A 6,000-nucleotide genomic window follows, 5' to 3' on the forward strand; every position below is an offset into this window, starting at 1 on the left:
CTTACTAAGATTAACTCAATGCATCCTCCCTATTGCATGCATTATGTATTTTCCCCTTCTAATTCATATAGCAGATTACTTTTTTGCATTAAGGCTAAGGATTATAGCAAGCTGAATAACATCAGGGAAGTATAAACACATGCTCAAAGGTGAAAAGGAAAAACCTGGGGGGGGGGCAAAAAAAAGTGCATGTTGTTTTTCCTGTATGTCAGTTGGGAGTAGTCGCTCACATCATGTGAAGTGGATAGCATCATCATAAAGGGAATGAACAAACCTGTGAGATGCAAATTGATAAATCCCGACACTAATACAGACCTTTAAAAGCGTCTGCTGAGGAATGGAGTAATTTCTCTGCCGTTTTATTGCTAGACATGGCGGAAGGTTTTGATTGGGAATGGAATGCACTTCTCTTACCAGTGCAAGATATTGGATCTACTTCTGGGGAAAGCAACCCAGGTATTAAAGCGTTGAATCATACAATATGTTCATGGGGATATTTCAGTGCGATGCCAGAAAACAAAGTGTGTTTATATAGCGAGAAAGGTAGAGAGAAATGTGTTTAGTTCCTGGCAAAATGAAAAGCAGTAGCGTACTGGTTGTGCCCCTAATATCCATGAATGTTGAGTAGACGTTCACTTTATTAAACTTTTTCTAGTCTTCAAGCTATTAATAACTACCAATCTAACAATTAAAGTCCTTGAAACAAAGGTATCTCCCAAGTACTTTCTTACTTTACTCCCTTTCTTCTTTCCTTGCTTATATTTTTCTAGTAGTCTAGAAAATTACAAAAACATGCTTATGAGATTCATGGAGAGGAGGAGAATGGTTCTGACTCAGACTAAGCCCGTTGCACATAGTTTTCTTAAGTGTTTAGATGTTTCTGATTTATTTTGAGGTATTAATCATCAAATATGTGTTAAATATATTTAGGATTTTATTTGTAGGCTCGAAAGTAGAGCCAAAACGAAAGAGTCAGGTGAATTGAATGGTGCGAATATCTAGTCAAGTTACCAGATGGTAACTTAAACATGCCTTAAATCAGTTCTACTGTATGTATTTCCATGTTTTCTATTTTAAATGTGGTGCTCTGATTTGTCTTGGTTCCGTGATGCCACATATTGTAAATGAGGGCCTTTCTCTAAAGCATGAAATCGATTAAATGTCAACATGAGTAACCAAAACATCAAATTTTGCCATAAATTTTAATTTAAATTTTGCCATAAATTTTAATTTAAATTTATGAAATGCTACCATCCCGTGTTATGAGCAAAGAGACATTCTGCCCTTCTTTTTGCAGAAGCTTCTTAGAAATACAGTATACGACAAATCTGCTGCCACATGGCTGACCTGGCAAAGGTGTCGGTCTCAGTGGAATGATGGAGGGACCCCGCGGCTCTTCGCCAAGTGCCTTCAGCCTGCACAGAAGGTGCTCATGGTGTTCTTCTGGGGGGCTGGGGCCATCGGTAAGCATGCCATGAGCGACTCCTCAGATGGAATAAATCTTCGCAAGTTGCCTCTTACACCTGTATTTTAATGACAGCAGTACAGCGAATGCTTCCATAGTTGATATTTAGTAAGAGTTTTCATGGCTTTACAACCTTCTGTTTTGTAGGCTGCTGAGTTAAGAAATCTAAAGTAGTTCTGTTTAGGTTTCATATGCATGACTGAGTAGGAGGTAGATTTTACTAATTGTTTTTAGTCCGATTAATGAGGAATTTATTTTCTGTTGTTGTGAGTGACTACTGCAATGGTATAACTTCTTTGGCATCAGAGATTTGTGCATTTTAAAAAAAATCTATTAGAAACAGTATGAGTAGTAACTAATTGGACATCTCGTAAAGATTTTGCTAACTGGCAGATGGATGATATGACACATGTAATGTATATGCAGTATTGCCAACTGCAGGCATTAGAAATCATGAGTCAGACCCTTAAAAGTCTTGAGAGTGATTAAGAAAATGTGAAGATTAACTCCTGTTCTTTGGGCCCCAAGGGTAATATGAGTCAAGATTATGACAAGGCTTGCTTGAGACTTTAGAAAGGAAAACTGAGGTTTTTTTGGCTAATCGCATGTCTTTTAGAGTTGGAGCTTTAGGAAAAAAAAAGGCACAAAACCTTGCAAGACTGGCAATAAAATGATGATTTGGCAATGCTCTAATAGAGCAGGATGCCATTAATTTGAAAATAATCAGAGACTGAATTTATTTGTGAACATCTGTGAACATAACACAAGCCTCGGATAGCAAGGTTTTCCGGGTAGGGCGGTTATATCTGCTAATCTACAAAACAGTCTGCCTTTGCTAAAGGCATAAATCTAAATTTCTAGATTCAATTTTTTTCACTTGTTTGGAATGACTATTAATAAAGTGAGAGAGAAATTGTTTACCATAGTAACTGAATTACCCTGTGCATGATGAAGAAGTTGCTCAAATCATGCATTGGAAGAAAACAGGAAGCAAGATGAGAACTCCACTGTTTCTACACTGTAGGTGCAAGACTAATGTTGTTTATGTTGTTAGACCCACTTGTTGAATTATTTGTCTCTCTCTGGTTTTGATGAGAGAGACAAGTTTCCTTCAGAAAGGAAAACTGAGTTTTTTTGGCTAATCACATGTCTCTTAGAGTTGGAGCATTAGGGAAAAAAAAAAGCACAAAACCTTGCAAGACTGGCAATAAAATGATGCCCGTCACTGTTGCCTTAGGCCCAGCTCTGTCAAAGACAGTAGGTGTCTAAAGAAAAATCTAGACTGAGGTCAGATCTCTGTAAGCCAAAGGGAGCAATCCACAAATCCTTTCTCTTTCCGAATCTAGTACAGCAATCTGTATGGCTGCAGTTGCCTAAGTTTTTCCAGTGAAGTTATTTAAATATTAAAAAGCTGAACTGAGCTTTTTGCGCCCGTGCTAGGTTCGCAAGGCCGTTTGGGCTGTGCAGATTGAGCACCAGTCTTTGCACTTGCATCTGCTGGAGGATGCATGCGTCTCGCCAATGGCAATGCAACCCATGTTACAGCAAGAGTAGCCACGGTAACAAAAGTTGGGAGGAGGAGCAGGCTGGAAATGTGGTGGCAAGGCCCTTTGATACACTACTTTAAATGTTGATTAGGAAGTGGGAGATCTGGGTTTAATGACTACTCAACCTGAGCGGTTCTGCCATGCACTCTACAGACCTTGCTGCATGAGGCCACCTTCTACATTGCTCGTAACACTGTCTCACTGCGCAGAAAGGGCAGCGAGAGCCACAGACCTGGAAGGAAGAATCTTCTTCCTCCTTTAGCTGGAGAGTAAAATTTCCACTTGCTTGTTCTGATGTCCCCATACAGCTCTTGGATTCCTTTTTTTGCACACCTTGTAGCTTCATCAAGAGAGGACAGCCTTGCCACCAGCCTGCTAGGTGATACTGAAGTAATGTATCTGAGGAATACTGGGCCCAGGTTGTGAGCTTTCTGAGTGGATGAAAAGTCCCACTACAAATCTGAACTTTTGGTTTCTTCTGGTGAAGAACAAAAAAAAACCCCAAACTTGTTCTTTCTATTGCTGCTCAAGCAGGTGGGGTAGGATTCAGCCCAACAAATACAGAGGATGGCAGCTGAGATATCCACATCTGAACTTCCTCTATAGTCCTTGGACAGAAGAAATACTTCCAGGGTGTGACTGATCCCGCCCTGAAGCGGGTGTGTAACACAGGCTATTGAGCTGCAGCAATGCTATCGCTGCTTAGAGAGAGAATCTAGAGTCAAGAGCTTGACACAGATGCACGTGCATACATTTAGGTGAGATGATCCCTCCCTGTACTATCTGTATAAATTCAAACTGATTTGGGGCATTCTAGAGCTTTTACTTAACGGTTTTGCTCTCCTTTATTTAGGGGATTTTTGTAAATATAAATCATTCCCGCTCCAAGCCCAGCAGAGGTTAGCTGTTATTCTACCCAGTTTATTAGAAGAGCATTCAGAAACCCGTGACACAAGAGGAAAGACAGAAGCTTGGAAAAAAAATACATGTTCTTCACAGAAGATGTGAAGAATAACTGTTAACTGTTAGGAGGGAGAGAGCTCCTAGATAACTGGTTAATGTGTACACAATGTACAGCTGAAAGCAGGCAAACAAAAAGCACAAAATAGGTAGGATCAATGCTATGGTTTTGCCTGCCTCTCCTGAAACATTTAGACCATGGTTGCTGGTGTCACACTGGCAAGTGCAGCCAGTCAGTGAAACCTGTGTGCTTTCTCAGATCCTGAAGCAGAGATCTTATGCAGTACACCCTAGAGCAGCTCTTGCTAAAGCACCGAGAAAGCTAATGCTGCTTAGGGAGAAATAAACACCAGCTCAAGCATCCTTCTCACTGGAGGACTGCGTTCTTCTCCGGTGCTGTACCAATCATGATTTTTAAATGCTCACATCAATCATTGCTTTTCTGTTCAGGAGCCTATGAAGCAAAAACAGTAGAGGATGCAACCGGGATTTGGCTTTGCCACCCTTCTCGCCTAGCCTATCGCATCAGTGAGAAAGCAGCCATGCTTTTTGTACTACGTGGATTGAAGCCACGTATGGGGATGTAAGTAGTCAGTGTTGCCCTGGGGTTGGGTAGCAGCACGCAGACTGCCTGGCTGTGAGGCTGCCCGTGCCCATCTCTGCCTGGCTTGGAGGGAAGCGCCTACAGGGTGGTGGCTAGTGGAGGTGACTTACTGTGAGGCCGTGTTTGGATTTGGGAGAATATCTGGTGTATGAGGTGGGAGTGTGGTCCGTACGGTGCTATGAAAGGGTTTGAGGACTGCTGAGCTGTGGGCCACCATGTGGATTTAAGAGGCTGGATGCAGCACAGGGGTTTGTGTGGCTTTGCTTAGAATTAGCAGCAGGTTGGTTTTCAGGCCATGCGTGAAGCTCTGATGAAGATGGCTGCAGGGCATCATGGAAGGAGTTATTTCTGAATATACATTTTTCTAAATATTTTATTTCTGTCCTTAAGTTTGAGGCCACGCAAGTTCTAGTCTGTTTGACGCTAATTTGTCATTTGCATGGACATTTAGGCTGAAAAACATAACTCTGCATTTTAAAGCAGGGTTTAGGTTTCCTCTGTACTGCTCTCTTCTATGGTTTAAAAAAAAAAGGAAAAAAAGAAGATGCGGTGACACTTACATTTGAGATCAGGTGAAGCTATAGAGTGTCTGGAGTGAACTTAGCTGCTAAAGTGCTCAGTTACTCTTCCAAATAGAATTGTGAGTAGTCATCAGAGGTAACAAATCTCAAAACCCCAATTCTGTTTCCTTAGGTCCATTTAGGGCACGTGTGTACTGGGAGCAGATGAAAGGAAATGGTAAGAAATTGCGCTTCCTGCATTGAAGGAGATACGAGGGAGACTTGCTTGTCAGGAGTAGAGCACTCAGTGAGTGAGTGCCCCCGGGAGAAGTGCTGAGGGTGCCATTGCAGGGGTGACGGTGGGAGTGGGTTATGGAGCGGAGAACATCCAGGAAAGCTGAGGAACTGCTCAGAAATACAGTAAACAAGCGGATTTTGTGGACATGTAATACATGCTTTTTAAACTGGGATGGGTATAGGATTCTCTGTCACTGTGGATGAAATGATGAAAGGTCCATAAAGACAAGAAGTTCATTTTCTGGGATAGTACAAGTGCAATTAGATTAATATTCAGAAGAAGAATGTACTCCCCCACCTGGGATTTAGACTCTGGAGTAGAAGATTAAAACTGAATCACCATATGCTGCTCAATCTCTGTGTGTAATTTGGTAGTTGTTTCTCTAAGTAATTAATTAGATAATGCTCCCTGTCAAGTAATCAGTTTGGGGTTCACTCGAGGAGAACTAACATGAGATCCATCAAACCAGAGAGGATTTTATTAGGAAAACCATGATTAAAGATTCAAACTCTAAATGAGGGCTTCTTAATTATGCTGTCCAAGTACAGAGGGAAAAATATTTAGTGTGTGGAAAGATTACAGAAGACTCCTGCGGACACCTCCCTTTTCCTTGATTTCATCTCAGA

Source organism: Pygoscelis adeliae, unplaced genomic scaffold (genome assembly GCF_000699105.1).
Source record: "Pygoscelis adeliae isolate BGI_AS28 unplaced genomic scaffold, ASM69910v1 Scaffold69, whole genome shotgun sequence".
NCBI classification, from domain to species: domain Eukaryota; kingdom Metazoa; phylum Chordata; class Aves; order Sphenisciformes; family Spheniscidae; genus Pygoscelis; species Pygoscelis adeliae.